This window comes from Henckelia pumila, chromosome 3, assembly GCF_033568475.1.
Source record: "Henckelia pumila isolate YLH828 chromosome 3, ASM3356847v2, whole genome shotgun sequence".
Taxonomy (NCBI): domain Eukaryota; kingdom Viridiplantae; phylum Streptophyta; class Magnoliopsida; order Lamiales; family Gesneriaceae; genus Henckelia; species Henckelia pumila.
The window spans coordinates 91,528,125-91,554,337 of NC_133122.1; the positions used below are offsets into that span (position 1 = coordinate 91,528,125).

At 37.7% G+C, this 26,213-nt stretch overlaps 1 non-coding gene across 1 annotated transcript; it reads left to right on the top strand.

The window, feature by feature from the left end:
- Positions 1–16,882: 16,882 nt before the first annotated feature.
- Positions 16,883–16,988, top strand: LOC140893951 (small nucleolar RNA R71). The gene has a single exon (XR_012153509.1). It is a non-coding gene; the product is annotated as a small nucleolar RNA R71 (small nucleolar RNA).
- Positions 16,989–26,213: the final 9,225 nt, after the last annotated feature.

Sequence of the window (26,213 nt, forward strand, 5' to 3'; positions counted from 1 at the left end):
TGCATTGGAAAGCTGTGAAGGATATTCTTAAGTACTTGCGAAGGACTAAGAATTTATTCATGGTTTATGGAGGGAGAGAATTGAAGTTGGAAGGCTATACCGACTCTAGCTTCCAATGTGACGTGGATGACTCGAAATCAACCTCTGGATTTGTATTCGTGCTCAATGGCGGTGTTGTCTCTTGGAAGAGTTCCAAGCAGGACACCACATCGGATTCCACCACTAAGGCAGAATACATTGCAGCATCAGCTGCTGCTAAAGAGGCGGTTTGGATAGGGAAATTCATCCAAGAGTTGGGTGTAATTCCTGAAGCTGTTGGTCCAGTCCTGGTGTACTGTGACAACACAGGTGCCGTTGCTTAGGCAAAGGAACCAAGGTCTCATCAGAAGTCCAAACACGTACTGAGGAAATACCACATCATCCGGGAGATCGTGGAAAGAGGAGACATCAGTGTCGAGAGAGTGGCCTCTACAGACAATATCGCTGATCCGCTTACTAAGCCCTTGCCAGGACCATTGTTTGACAAACATCGCGAAGCAATGGGATTACGTAGTATGACTAGTTGGCTTTAGGGCAAGTGGGAGATTGAAAGAGTGGGTGCCCGGTTAGCCAACTTGTGGCTAAGGGCTTTTATGACTCTATGTAAAACAATCTTTTGTTTAATATAATTTACACTTTTATAATGGCATTGACTTTATCTTTCTTCATAATGTTATATTATGATATACTATTGTTGTTTTGATAAAGACCTTGAATATAATATAGTTTATGTAAGATGTGGTAGCACATGGGGATGGCTATCATGAAACACATCTTATAGTCACTGTATATTCTAAACTGTTCCTAGTCAATTGAGCCGTCTGCAAATAAGGATAAGGATCGCTCGAGATTGAGACTAGCATTTGCGATGCCGAGTACCACGTTTCATTGGTGTGGAACATAGAGATGTTCAAAGCATGCAAATGGATATTCATATGATGAATGATCGAACTACCCTATTCGGACTTTCCAAGTGGTTATCACTTATCGAGTGGATAAAGTCCGCGGTTTTGGTTGTACACCATTAGTCCTTATTACTTGAAGCATCATTGAGACTCTATATGCTAGTACTGTACTTTGACTCGTTTACCGACTCTATTGGGGTCATCAGGTGTTGGGATTGTGTACAGTTACGACACATATAGGAGTAGATGCTTTGTTGTCAAGGATTCACCACATACTTGCGAGTGTGGATATCCTATGCGATCTGAGGAGATATTAGTGTGACGAATCTCTGGCCAGAGTACATGATGTGTTTTAGGTTAATGGGTTTTCCTAGTAACACATGCGATGTCACTATTTGATCTCCAAGATGTAATGCATAGTTATCGAATCTCGAATGACTCTCGTTATACCAATGGTTGTTGATTCGATCGGGATATATGGATGAAGGGACCGTACTGTACGCTAACCAAAATCTACTGGTTCTTGCAGGCACTATCAGTAATACCTAGGGAATCATGGGGCGATGTTGCTAGGCGCTCTTACCATGATTCGATGGGTAAGTCAGAAATTGTTGTTCCGAGTCACAAGGAGTTGTGAGCCCACGGCTAGCTGTATTCCTGAACCATTGAGGGTTACACAAGTAATGGATTACTAAAACCCCGTAGAGATAGTTAAATTTAAAGAGTTAAATTTAATGAAAAAGAAGTTGGACTTCTTAATTAAAAGGGAGTGGGATTTCCTAAAATGACATAGGGATGGGCATTTTTGGAAATCACTGAATTCGGATTCAGAAAAATTATCTTGACTTTAAAAGATACAGAAATGGTTTCTGTGCACATTGGTAAAATCAGTTTATCAATCGGAGTCACGATGAATTTTATATTAATTTCTATAACAATAGGCTTAGCTTGTTGGGCTTAAGTTATGGATTGTGGGCTTTAAGGAGTTAGAGTCCTGATATAATTATAACTAGAAATTATCTATAAATAGAGGTGTTGGGTTCGAAAATTACACATATTGAATACTGCAATTTTCGAAATTCACTCTATACTATTCAAGAGGATTTTTTGAAAATTCCTCTGTCCCTTTGGAGAAAATTCGACTTGTGATTTTTGTGAAAAATTACAAATCGAATTAATAGATCATATCTGTTTATTCTCTACGTAAAACTTCTGATTGATTTCTAGTCCAGTCAATCAGAGGGTTTCAGTTTTTCATTCGTGGACCTAATTCCGGAGTTAGATCGTGACTGTCATCGGTTTCCGAGATTTACAAGAAGAGCAGATTAAATTCTGTTGGAGTCCACGATCAAGCCTTTGCTTGACGAGGTAAAAATTTAACTGTGTTTTATTTTTACTTGAACAAATTTAATCGTAAAAGTTTTGATACCCATATATGGAATCGTTCCATATAAAAAAATAAAAATTTTTAAACTTCCGCTGCACCGGGTATCAATTCTAATTGATCTGAACACAGTTTTCCAACAAATAGTAGGAGTGTAATTCATAAAATTAATCTCTCCTTATTTTATGTCTTAGTAAATTAATTAAACAATCATTGATTATTGTCTGTTTCTTTTCAGTATTTCATTATGATGAATTCGCTCAATCCACTATTCTCTATTCTTGAACAAAACAAACTGACTGGCGCTAACTATACAGAATGGTTCCGTAAGTTAAAGATTGTTCTAAGTTCGGAAAAAGGTTTTCTACGTGTTAGAAAAATCTCCTCCGAAGGAAGCCTCGGCTAATGTGAGTTCGGAAGAGTTGGCCAAACTTGATAAAATGGTGGGACCATGATATCAAGGCCAAATGCTACATGCAGGCTTCGATGTCTGATGAACTTCAGAGGCGATTTGAGGATGCAGTGAATGCTGCTGACATTCACAAGACCCTCAAGGAACTTTTTGGATCTCAGTCAAGATCCGAGAGGTACGCCACTGTCAAAGAGCTAATGGCATGCCGCATGCGAGATGGGACTTATGTCCGTGAGCTTGGGGTACACATGATCGGGCTCATTGAAAAGTTGGTAAAACTCGATTTGACATTGGAGCACGAACTGAATGCGGACTTATTACTTCTCTCTCTTCCTTCGTCGTTTGACGGTTTTGTGATGAACTTCAATATGAACAAGATAGAGGCCACCCTTGAAGATATGGTCAATATGCTTGTCACTTATGAGGCCACATTAAAGAAGGATAAACCGGTACTCTTGGTAGGCTGCTCTTCTAACTCTAAGAAGGGACCAAGTGCAAAGGGTAAGAAACGTTCTACCCCACCCAAGAAAACTGGACCCAAGAAGAAGAACAAGACAAAGGCTTCAAACGTGAACAAATCTGAAGATGTTTGCCATCACTGCAAGAAACCCGGTCATTGGAAACATAACTGCAAAGAATATCTCGAGCAGTTGCGAACTGCAAAGGGTATGTTTTATATTGAAATAAATGTTTCACTTAATACTACTTCTTGGGTATTGGATACCGGATGTGGATCTCACATTTGCAATGACTTGCAGGTGATGACAAGAAGTCGTAAGCTTAGGATGGGTGAGACCCAGTTGAGGCTCGAAAATGGTTCTAGAGTTGAAGCCAAAGCTGTGGGAGACGTTTATTTAATTCTGCAGAACAATTTTAAGTTATTTTTTAGAGATGTTTTATTTGTGCCAGATTTGGTTAAAAACATTATTTCTGTTTCTATTCTTGATAGTGATGGTTTTTCTTGCAATTTTGTGAATGGGATTTGCAATATTTACAAAAATGAATGTTTAATTGGATGTGGACAACTTGAAAACGATCTATATAACTTAAAATTGAAATACGTACCAGTTAATTATGTTGATAAACCGGCAACAACAATTAAAAGAAAAAACGATAGTCAAAACCCGGCAAACCTTTGGCATGCTAGGCTAGGTCATATTTCCTCACGAAGGATGAACAAGCTAGTGGGAGAGGGAATGTTTGATTCGTCAGATATAAGCTCTCTACCTACTTGTGAGTCCTGTCTGAAAGGAAAAATGACTAAAACACCTTTTAAGGGAAAACCTGAGCGTAGTCAAAATCTATTGGATTTGATCCATACAGATGTTTGTGGCTCATTTAGTATTGGTACTAAATATGGTCACACCTACTTCATTATCTTTACTGATAATTATTCTAGGTATGGGTATTTATATTTAATTAAATATAAATCTGAATCGTTTGAAAGGTTCAAAGAATTCAAGAATGAAGTAGAAAACCAGCTAGGTAAAAGTATTAAAGCACTTTGATCTGATCGAGGCGGTGAATACTTGAGTACCGAGTTTTTGGACTATCTGAAAGAAAATGGAATTCTTTCTCAGTGGACTCCTCCTGCCACACCTAAGCTTAATGGTATAGCAGAGCGTCGTAATCGAACTCTGTTGGACATGGTTCGATCTATGATGAGCTTCACTGAGCTCCCACCCTCGTTTTGGAGCTATGCACTTGAAACGGCGGTATTGTTGTTGAACAATGTCCACACTAAAGCAGTGAACAAAACACCATATGAATTATGGACTGGCAAAAATCCTAAGTATTCGTACTTGAGGATTTGGGGATGTCCTGCTTACGTGAAGCAAACAGTGGGAGATAAGTTGGATAGTCGATTCACTTTATGTTAGGATATCCGAAGAATTCGATCCGATATTATTTCTATCATCCTACTGAAACATAAGTGTTTGTTTCTAGGAATGCCACCTTCCTAGAGAAGGAATTCTTACTTGATAGAAAAGGCAAAATGATGGAACTCGAAGAAGTTCGAGAAGAACCCGAGATACAAAATAGCAACCCCATACCTCAGGAACCAATAATTGACACGCCACCTCTTAGAAGATCCGAAAGGACTTCTAGACCTACTGATCGACTTAATCTCCTACTTGAAGGGGATCTAAGTGAGCCCATCGTTGGATGTGATCCAAGAAACTTCAAGGAGGCAATTTCTGATGCCGATTCGAATTTATGGCTTGAAGCCATGCAGTCTGAAATAGACTCCATGCATGCAAACCAAGTTTGGTCTTTAGTAGATCCTCCCGATGGAATTGTTCCTATAGGGTGTAAATGGATCAACAAAAGAAAACTTGGGCCAGATGGTAAGGTGCTGACCTACAAGGCACGATTGGTCGCAAAAGGTTATACACAAAGACAAGGTGTTGACTATGATGAAACTTTATCACCAGTCGCAAGTTCAAGTCCATAAGAATCTTAATTGCCATAGCAGCATGGTATGACTATGAGATATGGCAGATGGATGTGAAGACTGCGTTTCTTAATGGAAACATTAAGGAAGAAATCTATATGATGCAGCCCGATGGATTCACATCCGTGGGAAGCAAGCAAAAGGTATGCAAGCTTCAGAGATCAATTTATGGTCTCAAACAGGCGTCAAGAAGTTGGAACCAGAAATTTGATGAAATTATAAAAGACTTTGGTTTCATCAAGAACCCGGAGGAACCGTGCGTGCACAAAAAATTAGTTAAGGATGCTGTGACATTCTTAGTACTTTATGTTGATGACATCCTACTCATTGGGAATGACGTAGGGATATTGCAGTCAACAAAGATATGGTTATCAGGTAGATTCTCGATGAAGGACTTGGGTGAGGCGTCCTATATTCTAGGAATATAGATCTATAGAGATAGATCTAAAAGAATGATAGGACTCACTCAAGCAACCTACATCGACACCATATTGAAGAGGTTTTCCATGGATGAGTCCAAGAGAGGACATCTACCTATGTGTCATGGAGTTTCTCTATCCAAGTCAATGTCTCCCAAGTCTGACAAAGAGATAGAGAAAATGACACACATACCATATGCGTCAGCTATATGTAGTATCTTGTATGGATGATATCTACCAGACCAGATGTAGTCTTTGCTCTGAGTGTCACGAGCAGATATCAAGCGAACCCTGGTCATATGCATTGGAAAGTTGTGAAGGATATTCGTAAGTACTTGAGAAGGACTAAGAATATATTCATGGTTTATGGGGGAAGAGAATTGAAATTGGAAGGCTATACCGACTCTAGCTTCCAAAGCGACATGGATGACTCGAAAAATCAACCTCTGGATTTGTATTCATGCTCAATGACGCTGCTGTCTCTTTGAAGAGTTCCAAGCAGGACACCACAACGGATTCCACCACTGAGGCAGAGTACATTGCAGCATCAGCTGCTGCTAAAGAGGCTGTTTGGATGAGGAATTTTGTCCAAGAGTTGGGGGTCATTCCTGAAGCTGTTGGTCCAGTCCCGGTGTACTGTGACAACACTGGGGCCATTGCTCAGGCAAAGGAACCAAGGTCTCATCAAAGATCCAAACACATACTGAGGAAATACCACATCATCCGGGAGATCATGGAAAGAGGAGACATTACTGTCGAGAGAGTGGCCTCTGCAGACAATATCGCTGATCCACTTACTAAGCCCTTGCCAGGACCATTATTTGACAAACATCGCGAAGCAATGAGACTACGTAGTATGACTAGTTGGCTTTAGGGTAAGTGGGAGATTGAAAGAGTGGGTGCCCAGTTAGCCAACTTGTGGCTAAGGGCCTTTATGACTCTATTTGTAAACAATCTTTGTTTAATATAATTTACACTTTATATTGGCATTTACTTTATCTTTTATCATATTGTTATGTTGTGACGTGCTATACGATGTTTAGATAAAGACCTTGAATATACTAAAGTGTATGCAATATGTGATAGTGGATATGGATGACTATCATGAAACACATCTTGTAATCACTGTATATTCTAAACCAGTTCCTAGTCAATTGAGCCGTCCGCAATAAGGATAAGGATCGCTCAAGATTGAGACTAGCATTTGCGATGCCGAGTAGCACGTTTCATTGGTATGGAACATAGAGATGTTCGAAGCATGCAAATGGATATTCATTTGATGGATGATCGAACTACCCTATTCGGACTTTCCAAGTGGTTTTCACTAATTGAGTGAATAAGTCCGTGGTTTTGATTGTACACCATTAGTCCTTACTACTTGAAACATCATGGAGACTCTATATGCTAGTACTGTACTTTGACTCGTTTACCGAATCTATGAGGGTCATCAGGTGTCGAGATTGGGTACAGTTACGACACATATAGGAGTCAATGCTTTGTTGTCAAGGATTCATCACACACTTGCGAGTGTGGATATCCTATGCAATCTGAGGAGATATTAGTGTGACAAATCTCTGGCCAGAGTAAATGACGTGCTTTGGGTTACTTGGTTTCCTAGTTGCACATGCGATGTCACTATTTGATCTTCAAGATGTATTGCATAGTTATCTAATCTCGAACGACTCTCGATATACCAATGATTGTTGATTCGATCGGGATATATGGATGAAGGGACCGTACTGTATGTTAGAACCTAATGGGGGGGCGATTTAGGTTATATTGGCAACTTTTGCAATTTAAAGCGATTATGCTAGTACGCAAGCGGAAGACTTAAAGCAATTAATAATAAGTGCGGTAAATAAATGCGTAATTTAAATAAAAGGGATAAGAGATGTTTATGGAAGTTCGACGATAAATCGTCTACGTCTCCCCTTCTTGGTTAAGATCGATTAACCAAGGATCCACTAGCACTTCAACGTCTTGGCCTTGATGGCTCCAAGGATAGCCGTACAACTCAACACGATCACCGCGCCGATACAACTCGGACACTTGGCCTTAAGGGCTCCAAGGATAGCCTCAACCCAAACACTTGGCTTCACACTCAAGTGCTTACAACGATAGCACAACACACTTGGCTTCACACTCAAGTGTTTACAACAATAGCACAACCAACTCACAAACTATTTTTACAAACACTCTCAAATATATCACACAAACACTTTGATAGTGAGAAATTGCTTGCAAAGGAGAGAAGAGATGAGTTGGGATGTCTCCAAATGAACTTGGATGGCCTCTATTTATAGTTGGCAAAGATTTGAATCTGATTTGAGTGCATGAGGCGTGTGTTGAGAAGTCAAGGAGTGACAAAAAGTGTTCGGCGCCGCTGCCTACTTTTTCCCAGCACTGAGCGGATTTTGTGGAAAAATCATATCTCACAATCTAACCGTTGGAATGATCTGAAATTTAAACCACTTTACAACATCTGGATCTTCATTCTGAATGGTGAAGATTTGATTTAAACAAATAAATCATGCCCAGTAAGTTTCGGAAGTCGCTTCATCATGTTTTCGAACTTGTTCTGTGAAATAAATTTGAAAAATTCATATCTCCCAATCCATCCGTTGGATTGACCTGTAATTTGGACAGAAGCTTTATAACATCATAATCCTGCATCTGATTGGTGAAGATTGGATTTAGATTTCTCAAACATTCCCAGTTATATTCTGAATCGAATATTCATGGTTTCGTTCCTTGCAGAAGTGGGTACTGTGCAGCATATATGAAAAAAAATCATATCTCTCATTCTAGCCGTTGGATTGCTCTCAAATTTGGACAGTACATGTAACACTTCTTTATCTAGATTATGACAGGTGGAGATCCGATTTGGAGTCATAGAAAATTTCCAGTAATTTTCGGAAGTTGCTGCTTCATACTTTGGCTTCTTCTTGTCTTTTTCTAAATATCTCTTAACAATGTGCCATGACATCCACATAACATTGTGTCCATTATATGAAAAAATTGAGACTTCATAAATACATTGATAGCTTCAAAATAACTTCCAATAATTTATTTGTCAATAAATCTAATCTGCAAAATCTCACTTTAAATGGTTAGTAACAATTAACCGAGTTTTGTAATCATCAAAACATAATATTATGAGACTTGTTAATGCATTAAAAACATTAATCTCATCACACGAGATTTGTATGCGTTTAAGGCGTAACAATCTCCCCCTTTTTGATGATCACAAAACTTGGTTAAATAGGAGAAATAAATGTACAATATTAAATAAACAATTTAAATTTGCACAATATAATTGCATGAATAAAACTCCCCCTAAATTAAACAATTAGCTAAGAAGAGAATGTTTATCAAATAACCAATTTTATTCTCCATGCATTTAACCGAACTAACTATCCCCCTTAGTTAAAATATTTAACCAAACTAATTCTCCCCCTTTTTGTGATAATAAAAAAGACTGGAAAAGTAAATGCAAAACAAGAGAATTGAAATATAATTTCTAAAGAAACACATAAATTTCACATAAAATGTGAGCTTTATAACTTTGAATAAATACAATTAATTTGTATTATCCAATATTAAATTGCTCGAATTTAATATTAAGCTCCCCCTTAATATGACATTAAATTTAAACTTATGTCTACAAGCGATTACAACTCAATCATGCCAAGTGCACCACGCAAACGAATAAAAGTATTTTCATCTAGTGGTTTTGTAAAAATATCAGCAATTTGATTAGTTGTGTCAACATATTGAACTTCAACTTAATTTTGTTCGATGTGGTCACAAATAAAATGATGACGAATGTCAATATGTTTGGTGCGCGAATGTTGAATCGGATTCTTTGTAAGACATATGGCGCTTGTGTTGTCACAGAAAATAGGAATTTTTGAAAAAGATACACCATAGTCGAGCAATTGATGCTTCATCCAAAGAATTTGCGCACAACAACTATCGGCAGCCATATATTCAGCTTCGGTCGTTGACAACGCAACACAATTTTGTTTCTTTGAAAACCAAGAAACTAAATAATTTCCTAAAAAGAAACAAGTTCCACTAGTGATTTTACGGTCCACCTTATATCCACCAAAGTCGGTATCACAATAAGCTTTTAAATCAAAGAAAGAATTTTTCGAATACCACAAGCCGAGATTTGGAGTATTTGAAAGATATTTGAAAATACGTTTTAAGGCGAACAAATGTGATTCCTTTGGACATGATTGAAATCGTGCACACAAGCAAACACTAAACATAATGTCCGGTCTACTAGCAGTAGCATAAAGTAAGGAGCCAATCATACTACGAAAGGAAGATTGATCTACAGTTTTACCATTTTCATCCTTGTCGAGTCTGATTGTTGTGCTCATCGGTGTGGATGATGATTTTGTATTCTCCATCCCAAACTTCTTTAGAATCTCCTTGATGTATTTGCTTTGGTTCACAAAGAACCCATCCTTGCACTGTTTGATTTGTAATCCGAGGAAATAGTTAAGTTCCCCCATCATACTCATCTCGAAGTGTTCCTGCATCAACTTAGAGAATTCTTGACAAAGAGTTTCATTAGTAGAACCAAAAATTATATCATCAACATAGATTTGCACAATTAATAAATCATCTTTGCCATTCTTGGTGAATAAAGTAATGTCGATCTTTCCTCTTGAAAAACCATTTGAAAACAAGTAGACAATTTATCATACCAAGCTCTAGGAGCTTGTTTCAATCCATACAAGGCTTTGTTAAGTCTAAACACATGATCAGGCAAAGCAGTATCAACAAAGCCATCAGGTTGTTCAATGTAAACCTCCTCTTTCAATTCACCATTAAGAAATGCACTCTTGACATCCATTTGAAATAACTTGAAATTTCTAGAGCAAGCAAAAGCAAGTAGCATGGGAATAGATTCTAGTCTAGCAACAGGCGCATAAGTTTCATCATAATCTATGCCTTTCTTGACTATATCCTTTAGCTTCAAGCCTAGCTTTATTTCTAGTGATAATACCATGCTCGTCAAGTTTATTCCTAAACACCCATTTAGTACCAATGATAGATATATCATGCGGCCTAGGAACAAGATTCCAAACATTATTACGTCTAAACTCATTCAACTCATCTTGCATAGCAATAATCCATGAATCATCTAATAAAGCATCATCAATGCACTTAGGTTCAACATGCGAAACAAAAGCAAGATGATTGCAAATATTATTAATTGAAGAGCGAGTGGTTACTCCCTTCGAAGGACTTCCAATGATAAGATCCATAGGATGATCTTTGTGAAGCGTCCAATCCTTCGGAAGTGGTGTTTCCTCAATAGAAACATCTATATCATTTAAGCTTGAGGAGGCCATCTCTTCTTCGAGTAATTCTACATCATCGTTAGTATTACGAGGAACTATAGACATAGATTCATAAAATATTACATGCATTGATTCTTCAACAAGTAAAGTATGAAATACCTTTGTTGGATTTGGCATCAAATTTGCCAAGGTTGTCCTTACCGTTATTATGAATATTGCATTTGGAACCGAAAGCTCGAAAGTATGAAATGTTAGGCTTTCTCCCTCTCCATAATTCATATGGAGTTTTCTTGAGAATTGACCTTATTGATACACGATTGGTAATGTAACAAGCAGTGTTCATTGCTTCAGCCCAAAAATATTTTGGTAGAGAATGCTCACATATCATGGTTCTTGCAATCTCCACAAGTGTCCTATTTTTCCTCTCAACGACCCCATTTTGTTGAGGAGTCCTAGGATAAGAAAAATTGTGACCGATGCCTTTCTCTTCACAAAAGTTTGAAAACTCTCATTTTGAAATTCAGTTCCGTGGTCACTACGGATCTGTTTTATAAAAAGATTTTTCTCATTCTCAACTCGTTTGACAAAAGTTTTAAAATAATCAATGATATCATTTTTGTGGGCTAAAAACAATGTCCACGTGTAACGTGAAAAATCATCCACAATGACAAATGCATAAAGCTTCCCTCCTAGGCTAGCATTCCTCGAGGGACCACATAGATCTAGGTGGAGAAGTTCAAGGGGCATAGAAGTTGATACAAAATTTTTGCTTTTAAAAGATTTTCTTGTATGTTTGCCACGTTGACATGCATCACAAACAGAATCTAATTTTAAATTGAGTTTTGGCATACCAACAACTAAATCAAGTTTAAAAAGTTTTTTTATGGTACTAGGACCAACATGACCTAGTCGTCTATGCCAAAGAATGTTGTCATCAACATTCAAGGATACAAGGCTTTTAATATTTGATAAAGATAAATTATTTAAAGAATCCTTGTATACATTTTCACTTCTATATCCTTTGAAATTTATGGATTTGTCAGTCATGAGTGATATAGTGCAGTGTTGGGGAGTGAATTTGACTTCATAACCTCTATCGCACAATTGACTTATGCTTAGTAGATTATGTTTAAGCCCTTTCACTAGGAGTACATCATCAATCAAGCAGGATTTAGAAATACCTATTGAGCTGATTCCTTCGATAACTCCTTTGTTGTTGTCTCCAAAGGTGACAGATCCCTTCTCCTTTGGTTTGATGGATTGGATTAGCTCTTTGTTTCCCGTCATATGTCTAGAATATCCACTGTCTAGATACCATATGCTAGGGAGAACATTTTTCCTATTTCCCTGCAAAAATTGGTTTTGGTACCCTTTAGTTCTTTTGGGTCCACAATGTTAGAAAAGAGAGATACAAAATAAACTTCTAAGAGTTCAGTCTCTCATAGCAACATCATCGCCACTTTCTAAGAGTGCTCCCAGTAGTAGGTAGGGCTATGGCCTCTTTAAAAACCTATTTTCTTGGACAGAGCAGCGTTCATCAGGAAGACCAGTCGCAAGTCAAGGCAGTTTAAACCGGTCTATGATGAACTCCCTTAGATCATGATCTCATAATGTCAACTAATGAGTTGTTAAGTACTCTTAGGCCTCCATTTCATATAACTCTTTTGATCATATTGAAATCTCAAGGATCTACATTTATATTTAGCATGACCAATTTTACAACAATAAGAGCATGTAGGAGGTGATCTCATTTTTGCTTTAGCAATTAGACTAGTAAAGTCTATTGATTTCTTACCGTACCCTATTCCACCCTTATCAAAACTACATTTCTGAATGCTAAGTAGATTATTCAATTTATTACTACTGACATTGAACTTATTAAAAGATTTTTCTAAGTGGGCTATGTCATCCTTTAATCTTACGTTTTCATGCCCCTTAGTTTCTAATTCATTTTTAAGGTTTTTATTTTCCTTTCTAAGTGACTTAGCCATATCAAACATTTGTTTATATGCATGTAGTAGTTCGTCATAGGAAGGTACCTCGTCATCATCGTCGGAGACGATGTCATCACTTTTAGCCATAAGGCAAATGTTAGCTTCCTCCTCGTCATCGCCGCTATCGCTCCAAGTGGCTAGAAGTGCTTTATTCTTTCCTTTGTCAGATTTTTTCTTGAGAGGGCACTCATTTGCATAATGCCCTTGTTGTTGACAGTTGTAGCAAGTAACTTCCTTGTCCGTCTTCTTTTTGAAGTTGTTTCCTCGCATAAATATTTTGAATTTTCTTGCGAAGAGTGCCATATCATCATCATCATCTTCTTTGACTTGGGTAGATAAGGCAATCCCCTTTGCCTTGGTCTTTTCATCCTCTCTCTTTGACTCTTTCCTTGTAGATACTTCCAAATCATGGGTTTTTAGGGTCCCATGGAGTTGATCAAGATCATACGATGCGGTGTCACCTTTGTTGGACTCAATGATGGCAGTCCTCTTTGCATCCCACTCCTTGGGTAGGGCGCGTAGAGCTCTTCTCCAAACTTTCTTGGATGGATACTTTTCTCCAAGTTGGGCTAACTCATTGATGATTTGAGTAAGCCTTCGGAACATTGTGTCAACATCCTCATTGGTTTCCATCTCAAATGTTTCGTATTTGATTTGAAGTAGATCGATCTTCGTCTCTTTGACTTGATTAGTCCCTTCATGGCATATCTCCAACTTGTCCCATATCTCTTTAGCGGATGAGCACATCGAGATCCGATTTTATTCGTTCATATCTAAGGAACAATGAAGAATATTCATGGCTTTAGCATTTTGAGATATAAGTTTCATATCCTCCTTAGAAAAGTCGTCCATTCCCTTAGGAATTTTGACACCCTCAACCTCTTTAGTAGGTATGTAGGGACCTTTCACAGTAACCTTCCAAAGGTCATAGTCTACGGATTGGATATATAGGGACATTCGGTTTTTCCAATCCGTAGTTTATGCCATTGAAAAGAGGAGGACGATTTGTTGATTGCCCTTGAGCATAGTCGCTCGCTAGATTTGCCATAAGAACCTTTTTGAAAATATTTTGAAAAAAGTGGCTTTGATACCACTTGTTAGAACCTAATGGGGGGGGGGAGGGGATTTAGGTTCTATTGGCAACTTTAGCAATTTAAAGCGATTATGCTAGTACGCAAGTGGAAGACTTAAAGCAATTAATAATAAGTGCGGTAAATAAATGCGTAATGTAAATAAAAGGGATAGGAGATGTTTATGGAAGTTTGATGATAAATCTTCTACGTCTCCCCTTCTTGATTAAGATCGATTAACGAAGGATCCACTAGCACTTCAACGTCTTGGCCTTGATGGCTCCAATGATAGCCGTACAACTCAACACGATCACCGCGCCGATACAACTCGGACACTTGGACTTAAGGGCTCCAAGGATAGCCTCAACACAAACACTTGGCTTCACACTCAAGTGTTTACAACAATAGCACAACCAACTCACAAACTATTTTTACAAACACTCTCAAATATATCACACAAACACTTTGATAGTGAGAAATTTCTTGCAAAGGAGAGAAGAAATGAGTTGGGATGTCTCCAAATGAACTTGGATGGCCTCTATTTATAGTTGGCAAAGATTTGAATCTGATTTGAGTGCATGAGGCGTGTGTTGAGAAGTCAAGGAGTGAAAAAAAGTGTTCGGCGCCGCTGCCTACTTTTTCCCAGCACTGAGCGAATTTTGTGGAAAAATCATATCTCACAATCTAACCGTTGGAATGATCTGAAATTTAAACCAAAGCTGTAAAAATCTGGATCTGCATTCTGAACTGTGGAGATTTGATTTGAACTAATAAATCATGCCCAGTAATTTTCGAAAGACGCTTCATCATGTTTTCGAGCTTGTTCTGTGCAACAAATTTGAAAAATTCATATCTCCCAATCCATCCGTTGGATTGACCTGAAATTTGGACAGAAGCTTGATAACATCATAAGCTTGTATCTGAGTGGTGCAGATTGGATTTACATTTCTCAAACATTCCCAGTTATTTTCTGAAGTTGAATCTTCATGGTGTTGTTCCTTGCAGAAGTGGGTACTGTGCAACATATATGAAAAAAAATCATATCTCTCATTCTAGCCGTTGGATTGCTCTCAAATTTGGACAGTACATGTAACACTTCTTTATCTAGATTATGACTGGTGGAGATCCGATTTGGAGTCATAGAAAATTTCCAGTAATTTTCGAAAGTTGCTGCTCCATACTTTGGCTTATTCTTGTCTTTTTCTAAATATCTCTTAACAATGTTCCATGACATCCACATAACATTGTGTCCATTATATGAGCAAATTGAGACTTCATAAATACATTGATAGCTTCAAAATAACTTCCAATAATTTATTTGTCAATAAATCTAATCTGCAAAATCTCACTTTAAATGGTTAGTAACAATTAACCGAGTTTTGTAATCATCAAAACATAATATTATGAGACTTGTTAATGCATTAAAAATATTAATCTCATCACACGAGATTTGTATGCGTTTAAGGCGTAACACTGTATGCTAACCAAAACCTACTGGTTCTTGCAGGCACTATCAGTGATACCTAGGGAATCATGGAGCGATGTTGCTAGGCGCTTTTACCATGATTCGATGGGTAAGTCGGAAATTGTTGTTCCGAGTCACAAGGAATTGTGGGCCCACGGCTAGCTGTATCCATGAACCATTGAGAGTTACACAAGTAATAGATTTCTAATCCCCGTTGAGATAATTAAATTTAATGAGTTAAATTTAGCAAATGAGAAGCAGGAGGTTTATTAATGAGTAGAGGGAGTGAGATTTCTTAAAATGACATAGGGATGTCATTTTTGGAAACCACTGAATTCGGATTCAAAAAATTTATCTTGACTTTAAAATGTACAGAAAAGGTTTCTGTACACATTGGTAAAATCAGTTTTTCAATTTAAGTCACGATGAATTTTATATTAATTTCTGAACATGCGGGCTTTGCTTGTCAGGCTTGAACTTATAACTAATGGGCCCTAAGCTGTTAGCAGCCCATGTTATAAATAAGTTATTGCAGTACAAAAATTACACAACACAGCTCACAAATTTTTAAACCTAGAGAGCACTCTCCCTAGGGTTTCGGCCCCCTCCCCCCTCCTTTCTCTGTGTTCGATTTTTCAGTCTGCAAATTTTCAAATTTGAAGTCTGATTAAACAGATCAGATCTGTTTATTCTCTTAGTAGAAACTTCTGATAGACTTTCTAGTGCAGTCTATCAGAGGGATTAAGAATTCTGTTCGTGGTCCTGATTCAGGAGTTGATCGAGCGAGTCATCAGTTCTTGGGATATACAAGAAGAGCAGAATTTTCTGTTGGAGTCCATAACCTCAAGTTAAGACTTGAGAGGTAAAATTTTATTCTGTTTTATTTTACTTGTTTGTTTTAATCGTTAGGATTTGATAACCATGATCTGGAATCGTTCTAGATCAGAAAATAAAAATTTTAAATTCCGCTGCTATGGGTATCACATCTGACTGATCCGAGAACATGTTCCAACAATTAATTGGGTATAAGATTACCTCAATAGTTGTTGTAATTTCTGTTGTTTCTATATTGATCTTGCTCCACACTCTCAAATCCATCAGCAGAATTTACGTCAGTTGCTAGTGATGTTGTCTTAATAGAAACTTGATTTCCTTTGGTCAGTGCAGCCAACTGTGTAGAAATAGTAGCCATCTGAGCAGTCAAAGAAGTGAACGCATCAACCTCATGAATTTCAGCAGGCTTTCTTATCGCAGATCTCTCGCTCGGCCACTGATAACTGTTAATAGTCATCTGTTCAAGCATCTCATATGCATCCGCAGGAAATTTAGAGAATATCGAACCACCAGCAGAAGCATCCACAGAAATACGAGTTGGCCCATTCAAACCATTGTAGAATAATTCGATCTGTTCCCAATCTGGAAAATTATGGTTCGGACACTTCCTAAGCAATTCCTTGTAGCGCTCCCAAGCTTCATACAATAAATCATGATCTTGCTGTTTGAAAGTTGTTATCTCAATTTTCAGCTAGGCAGACTTGGCAGGTGGAAAGTACTTAGCCAGAAATTTAGATGCCATGTCTTCCCATATAGTGATGCTCCCAAGAGGTAATGACTACAACCAACTACGAGCATTTTCCCTAAGAAAGAACGGGAACAATCGTAGTCTGATGATGTCTTCAGTAACACCATGAATTTTCACTGTGTCAGCAATCTCCAAAAAAGTACGAAAGTGCAAATTTGGATCTTCAGTAGCTGCACCCCTAAACTGATTTTGCTGCACCATATTAATCAGAGCTGGCTTTAACTCAAAATTATTTGCTGTAATATTCTGCCGAGCTATTCCAGAATAATTATTGTTGATCACTGGTCGAAAGTGATTTCTGATCGGCACCGGAGCATTATTGACAACTCTTTCCCTTTCTTCAGCCATTTGTTGCAACTCTTCTCTTCTAGCTTTTCTCAAAGCTTTAGCAGTTTTCTCGATTTCCGGATCAAAGAGCAGTGAGTCGTAACTCTGTCTTTTGTGCATAAACTGCATAAACAAGAGAAATATTTAAAAATAGAACCAAAAAAATAGAATAAAATGCTCTAAATCAAAATTAAGACTAATTAGCACAATTTAATATAAATCAAATAAAATTCAATTCCCCGGCAACGGCGCCAAAAACTTGTTGCATAATTTTGTGCCCGCAAGTGCACGATGTCAAGTTTTAATATAGAAAATGAGTCCAAATCGATCCCACAGAGAATGAATAAAATGATATTATATTGAATATTTGCAACTAATCAAATCTTAATCCTATGTAGAGCTACGAGAATGATTTGAGTTATATCAAACTAAATTTTGAAATAAATAAAATTAATTAACGACGAGTTCGCAAGACGAAAATTTAATGAGAGAAAAATTCTAGAGGTTCGACATCACTTAACCATCCACCAAGTTAATTCATAAAGAAATCTATATCATAAATTCTTCAAGTTTATTAGCCAAGAATTCCTATTATTTTCTACTACCTCTCTCGGGTGTCAAGAAGAAATTCGTATTCAATAGCAAACTCAATATCTCTATCAAAGTTCAATCATTAAATCCGGTAAATAGCACAAAAATTCTTCTATGACTTCTATGGAGTTATATGCCTCTCGAACAATATAAACACCAAAGATGTATTTTCCTATGTAATATTCAAAATCTCCTCTCTCGAGTGATAGATTCTAAATAAAATATCATTCAATCTATGGCCAGTAAATTGAACGCAATCAATTCAGGAAATCACAAATAAACCGAATTAATAATTCTAATATATCAATCAAAATATCAAAAATATGATTTCAAGTCAAGCTACGTCGTCCCTTTAGACAAAGGAATTAGTTCATAATAAAAATAAAAATCAAACAAAACATGTTCTTGAATATCATTCAAAAATTAGGAGAAATAATGAAATAAAAACGAAGGTAGATGATGCTTCTCCGTCTTGTTGGATAACTCGGCGATCAGATCAATTAGGATTGATACCCGGTGCAGCGGAAGTTTAAAATTTTTATATGGAACGATTCCATAATGGGTATCAACCTTACGATTAAATTGTGTGTGTAAAAATTAAATAACGATTATAAAATTTTTACCTTTAATCTCGAATCGAGATTTTGGACACCAACAGATTTCTCTGCTCTTGTTGTATATCCCTGGAACTGATGGACGAACTGTTCTTCAATCAGGTCCACGAACGGATATTTAATCCCTCTGATAGATTGCACTAGAAAATCTATCAGAAGTTTCTACGAAGAGATTAACGAATTTGATCCGTTAAACCAGACTGCAATTCAAAATTCACAGACTGGATTTTACCGAGCAGAGGGGAGAGGGGGTCGGCCACTTCAGAGAGAAAAATAGGGTTTTTTCGAAAATTGTGACCTTATTGTGTGTAATTTCTGTACTGCAATAACTTATTTATAATGTAGGCCACTAACAGCTTAGGGCCCATTAGTCATAAGTTCAAGCCCGACAAGCAAAGCCCGCATGTTCAGAAATTAATATAAAATTCATCGTGAATCCGATTGATAAACCGATTTCATCAATGTGCACAGAAACCATTTCTGCACCTTTTAAAGTCAAGATAAATTTTTCTGAATCCGAATTCAGTGGTTTCCAAAAATGTCCATCCCTATGTCATTTTAGGAAATCTTACTCCTCTACTCATAATTAAGAAGTCCAACTTCTTTGTTCATTAAATTTAACTATTTAAATTTAACTATCTCAACGGGGATTAAAAATCCATTACTCTGTGTGACCCTCAATGGTTCAGGGATACAGCTAGCCGTGGGCTCACAACTCCTTGTGACTCGGAACAACAATTTCCGACTTGCCCATCGAATCATGGTATGAGCGCCTAGCAACATCGCCCCATGATTCCCTAGGTATCACTGATAGTGCCTACAAGAACCAATAGATTTTGGTTAGCGTACAGTACGGTCCCTTCATCCATATATCCCGATCGAATCAACAACCATTGGTATATCGAGAGTCGTTCGAGATTCGATAACTATGCAATACATCTTGAAGATCAAATAGTGACATCGCATGTGCTACTAAGAAACCATTTCTTAAACCACATCATGTACTCTGGCCAGAGATTCGTCACACTAATATCTTCTCAGATCGCATAGGATATCCACACTCGCAAGTATGTGGTGAATCCTTGGCAACAAAGCATCGACTCCTATATGTGTTGTAACTGTACCCAATCCCGACACCTGATGACCCCAATAGAGTCGGTAAACGAGTCAAAGCACAGTACTAGCATATAGAGTCTCAATGGTGTTTCAAGTAGTAAGGACTAATGGTGTACAACCAAAACCGCGGACTATATCCACTCGATAAGTGATAACCACTTGGAAAGTCCGGATAGGGTAGTTCGATCATTCATCATATGAATATCCATTTGCATGCTTCGAACATCTCTATGTTCCTTACCAATGAAACGTGGTACTCTGCATCGCAAATGCTAGTCTCAAACTCGAGCGATCCTTATCCTTATTATCGGACGGCTCAATCGACTAGGAACAGTTTAGAATATACAGTGACTATAAGATGTGTTTCATGATAGACATCTCCATGTTCTACCACATCTTACATACACTATAGTATATTCAAGGTCTTTATCAAAACAACAATAGTATATCACAATATAACAATATGAAGAAAGATAAATTCATTGCCATTAATAAAAGTGTAAATAATATTAAACAAAAGATTGTTTATACAAAGAGTCATCAAAGCCCTTAGCCACAAGTTGGCTCACCGGGCACCCACTCTTTCAATCTCCCACTTGCCCTATAGCCAACTAGTCATACTACGTAGACCCATTGTTTCGCGATGTTTGTCAAATAATGGTCCTGGCAAGGGCTTAGTAAGCGGATCAGCGATATTGTCTGCAGAGGCCACTCTTTCGACAGTGATGTCTCCTCTTTCCACAATCTCCCGGATGATGTGGTATTTCCTCAGTACGTGTTTGGATCTTTGATGAGACCTTGGTTCCTTTGCCTGAGCAACGGCACCCGTGTTGTCACAGTACACCGGGACTGGACCAACAACTTCAGGAATGACGCCCAACTCTTGGACGAAATTCCTCATCCAAACAGCCTCTTTAGCAGCAGCTGATGCTGCAATGTATTCTGCTTCAGTGGTGGAATCCGCTGTGGTGTCCTGCTTGGAACTCTTCCAAGAGACAGCACCGCCATTGAGCATGAACACAAATCCAGAGGTTGTCTTCGAGTCATCCACGTCACTTTGGAAGCTAGAGTCGGTATAGCCTTCCAATTTTAGTTCTCTTCCTCCATCTACCATGAACATATTCTTAGTCCTTCGTAAGTACTTAAGAATGTCCTTCACGGCTTTCCAATGCATTTGACCGGGATTAGCTTGATATCTGCTCGTGACACTCAGAGCAAATGCTACATCCGGTCTGGTAGATATCATCCCATACATGATACTACCTATGGCTGACGCATATGGTACATGTGTCATTTTCTCTATCTCTTCATCAGTCTTGGGACACATAGACTTGGATAGAGAAACTCCATGACACATGGGTAGATGTCCTCTCTTGGACCCATCCATTGAAAACCGTTTCAATATGGTGTCGATGTAGGTTGATTGAGTGAGTCCTATCATTCTCTTAGATCTATCTCTATAGATCTGTATCCCAAGAATATAGGATGCCTCACCCAAATCCTTCATCGAGAATCTACCTGATAACCATATCTTTGTTGACTGCAACATCCCTACATCATTCCCAATGAGTAGGATGTCATCAACATAAAGTACTAAGAATGTCACAGCATCCTTAACTACTTTCTTGTACACGCATGGTTCCTCCGGATTCCTGATGAAACCAAAATCTTTTATTGTTTCATCAAATTTCTGGTTCCAACTTCTTGATGCTTGTTTTAGACCATAAATTGATCTCTGAAGCTTGCATACCTTATGCTCACTTCCCATGGATGTGAACTCCTCAGGCTGCTTCATATAGATTTCTTCCTTAATGTCTCCATTAAGAAAAGCAGTCTTCACATCCATTTGTCATATCTCATAGTCATACCATGCAGCTATGGAAATAAGGATTCTTATGGACTTGAACATTGCAACTGGTGAAAAGGTTTCATCATAGTCAACTCCTTGTCTTTGAGTATAACCTTTTGCCACCAATTGCGCCTTGTAGGTCAATACCTTACCATCAGGCCCAAGCTTTCTCTTGTAGATCCATTTACACCCTATTTGAACAATTCCATCGGGAGGATCTACTAAAGACCAAACTTGGTTTGTATGCATCGAATCTATTTCCGACTGCATAGCTTCAAGCCATAAATTTGAATCCGCATCAGAAATTGCTTCCTTGAAGTTTCTTGGATCACATCCAACATCGGGTTCATCTTGATCCCTTTCAAGAAGAAGACCATATCGAATAGGAGGTCTAGAAGTCCTCTCGGATCTTCTAGGTACAGGCGTGTCTATCAATGGTTCCTAAGGTGTAGGATCGTTATTTTGTATTTCGGGTTCTTCTCGAATTTCTTCGAGTTCCATCATCTCGCCTTTCTTATCCAATAAGAACTCCTTCTCCAAGAAGGTGGCATTCCTTGAAACAAACACCTTTGTTTCAGCAGGATAATAGAAATAATATCCGATTAAATTCTTCGGATACCCTACGAAATAACATAAGGTGGATCGACTATCCAACTTATCTCCCACTGTCTGCTTCACGTAAGCAGGACATCCCCAAATCCTCAAGTACGAATACTTAGGAGCTTTGCCATTCCATAACTCGTATGGTGTTTTGTCCACTACTTTAGTGTGGACGTTGTTCAACAACAATACCGCCGTTTCAAGTGCATAGCCCCAAAACAAAGGTGGAAGCTCAGTGAAGCTCATCATGGATCGAACCATGTCCAACAAAGTTCGATTACGACGCTCCGATACACCATTCAGCTGTGGTGTCATAGGAGGAGTCCACAGAGAGAGAATCCCATTCTCTTTTAGATAGTCCAAAAACTCGGTACTTAAGTATTCTCCACCTCGATCCGATCGAAGTGCTTTAATACTTTTACCTATCTTGTTTTCTACTTCAGCCTTGAATTCTTTGAACTTTTCAAATGCTTCAGACTTATATTTCATTAAATATAAATACCCATACTAGAATAATCATCAGTAAAGGTAATGAAGTAGATGTGGCCATATTGAGTACCAACTCTATATGGACCACAAACATCTGTATGGATCAAATCCAACAGATTTTGACTACGCTCAGGTTTCCCCTTAAAAGGAGATTTAGTCATTTTTCCTTTTAGGCAGGATTCACAAGTAGGTAGAGAGTTAATATCAGACATATCAAACATGCCCTCTCCCACTAGCTTGTTCATCCTCCTTGAGGAAATATGACCTAGCCTAGCGTGCCAAAGGTTTGCCGGGTTTTGACTATCGATTTTCCTTTTGTTTGTTGTTGCCGGTTTATCAACATAATTTATTGGAACGTCTTTTAGTTTTAAGTTATATAGATCGTTTTCAAGTTGTCCATTTCCATCAAACATTCATTCTTGTAAATATTGCAAATCTCATTCACAAAATTGCAAGAATAACCATCTCTATCAAGCATAGAAACAGAAATAATGTTTTTAATCAAATCTGGAACAAATAAAACATCTATCAAAAGTAACTTAAAACCGTTCTGCAAAATTAAATAAATATTTCCCATAGCTATGGATTTAACTCTGGAACCATTCCCGAGCCTTGACTGGGTCTCACCCATCCTTAGCCTATTACTTCTTATCATCATTTGCAACTCATTGCAAATATGAGATCTACATCTGGTATCCAATACCCAAGAAGTAGTATTAAGAAAAACATTTATTTCAATGTAAAACATACCCTTTGCAGTTCGCAACTGCTCGAGGTATTCCTTGCAGTTACGTTTCCAATGACCGGGTTTCTTGCAGTGATGGCAAACTTGTTTAGACTTGTCCAATTTTGCATGTAACATTTGTCCTTGAGATCATGGTCCAACCATTTCTCTAGTTCGGCCAACCTTTCGGCAGTTACATCAGCCGGGGCTGTTTTTCGGAGAAGCCTTTTCTAACACTTAGAAAATGTTTTCCGAACTTAGGACAATCTTAACTTATGGAATCATTCTGTATTGTTTGCGCCAATAAGTTTGTTTTGTTGGAGAATAGAAACATGTGGATTACTGAGATGAAACAGACAATTATCGATGATTGTTTAATTAATTTACTAAGACATAAAATAGGCGAAATTTATTTTATGAATCTCACTCCCACTATTTTAACGATTTCACTACCCTCTAGTGAAAACGGGAAACTGTTTTCCTTAGTGAGAACATGGAGTCCAATTGACAAACTATGGTCCCGAATAATATCAGCCAACCATAATTTTCAAAAGGTAGAGCCCAATTGCTTCCAAAGCAACCTCCACGTTTTTACCTCATGTCCAATAAGGGCCCAATAATATGACGTCGTTTATTGTGACATGTCAAGATGACCCATCAATATTAAGTTGTGTTGGACGGTCGCCATGTGGATCCCCCAATAATATGAGCCGATCCCATGGGAGTTCCACCCAACTTACAACATGTGTCGATCCAATGTACAGCTTTCCGACGAACGGGCCCCCCCCAATAATATGAGCTGGACCGTATCCGCGGGTAGCATCTCATACATTGATCGTTGATGGAAGGTAGGAACATTTAAACAAATTTAAATGTCCTTTATTTATCTTGATATCAATTTTAAATCATATTTAAAATGAGGGATTTTAATTATAAAAATTTGTCTCATCATTTTTAAAATTTTGTATGCTTGTCGGATTCACACAATTTTGTCTAAAACATGCATACAACTATAATATCAAATATTATATATGATGATCGATTCCATTTCTAATCGACCCGTGGTTTCCAATCACGAGTCTTAGTCCAATCCTAGGTAATATGCAGTATGCAATGCAATCCTATTACATTTGCTTCCAATTTACATTTCTTCTGTCTTTATTGTCTGCTGGGCCCACCTCCATCTTCAAATCTTGATCTCCCACTAAATCTAATGTATTTACAATAAATAACAATGACAAGTAGGGGATACATTTTTAAGGGGTGGGAACGGGCCATAAACCAAGCCCACTTTTATTACATATGACAATTCATATTGGGCCATAAACCAGGCCCATTAATAAAACCAACAACAATAAAAACAAATGTAAATTCCTAACATACACCTACAAAATTGGTCATGGCAATCGATCATCTTTATCCAATAACATTTAATTCAAAATTAATTTATTGGATAACATGCAATGGCAATTTAAATTTAAAAGGATAAAATCATATTTCATATATAAAATCTTATTTTACATACAAAATCATATTTTATCTTTTTATCAAATAAAATCATATTTTATCTATAAAATCCAATTTTATACATAAAATCATATTTTACTCAATATATCCATAAGATCATATCTTATCATCAATTGTACCAAAAATAATTAATTTCAAAATTCAATTTAACGGATAAAATATTTAAATTTTCCAAAAATTCAAATTTATCCAAAAATCAATTTTAAAATTTTCGGACTCGAACAATTCGATCCGACGCCTCGTGGACCAATCAAAAACAATTTTCGATCGGACCAAAAATAGAATTTTAACATATTAAAATTTAATTTAAAAATTAAAAAATAATTTTTCCCGCGGGCCGCCCGGGACATTCCCGGGCTGCCCGCGCCCTAATGGGGTCGGGCCGGGCAGCGACGATCGCTGCCCTGGGCAGCGCCGTGCGCCGCCCTGGGCAGCGCCTAGCGCTGCGCAGGGCAGCGACCATCGCTGCCCCCCCCCGGGCAGCGATCCAATTGCTGCCCAGGTTTTTGCCCGAAAAAAAAAAATTTTTATTTTTAAAATATTTATTTTGTTTCAAAAACCGAGGCCTAAAATTTTTTTTGTACAATTGATTAATTTAATCGCTTGATCTGAGCAATCTGGCTCTGATACCACTGTTGGATAACTCGGCGATCAGATCAATTTGGATTGATACCCGGTGCAGCGGAAGTTTAAAATTTTTATATGGAACGATTCCATAATGGGTATCAACCTTACGATTAAATTGTGTGTGTAAAAATTAAATAACGATTATAAAATTTTTACCTTTAATCTCGAATCGAGATTTTGGACACCAACAGATTTCTCTGCTCTTGTTGTATATCCCTGGAACTGATGGACGAACTGTTCTTCAATCAGGTCCACGAACGGATATTTAATCCCTCTGATAGATTGCACTAGAAAATCTATCAGAAGTTTCTACGAAGAGATTAACGAATTTGATCCGTTAAACCAGACTGCAATTCAAAATTCACAGACTGGATTTTACCGAGCAGAGGGGAGAGGGGGTCGGCCACTTCAGAGAGAAAAATAGGGTTTTTTCGAAAATTGTGACCTTGTTGTGTGTAATTTCTGTACTGCAATAACTTATTTATAATGTAGGCCACTAACAGCTTAGGGCCCATTAGTCATAAGTTCAAGCCCGACAAGCAAAGCCCGCATGTTCAGAAATTAATATAAAATTCATCGTGAATCCGATTGATAAACCGATTTCATCAATGTGCACAGAAACCATTTCTGCACCTTTTAAAGTCAAGATAAATTTTTCTGAATCCGAATTCAGTGGTTTCCAAAAATGTCCATCCCTATGTCATTT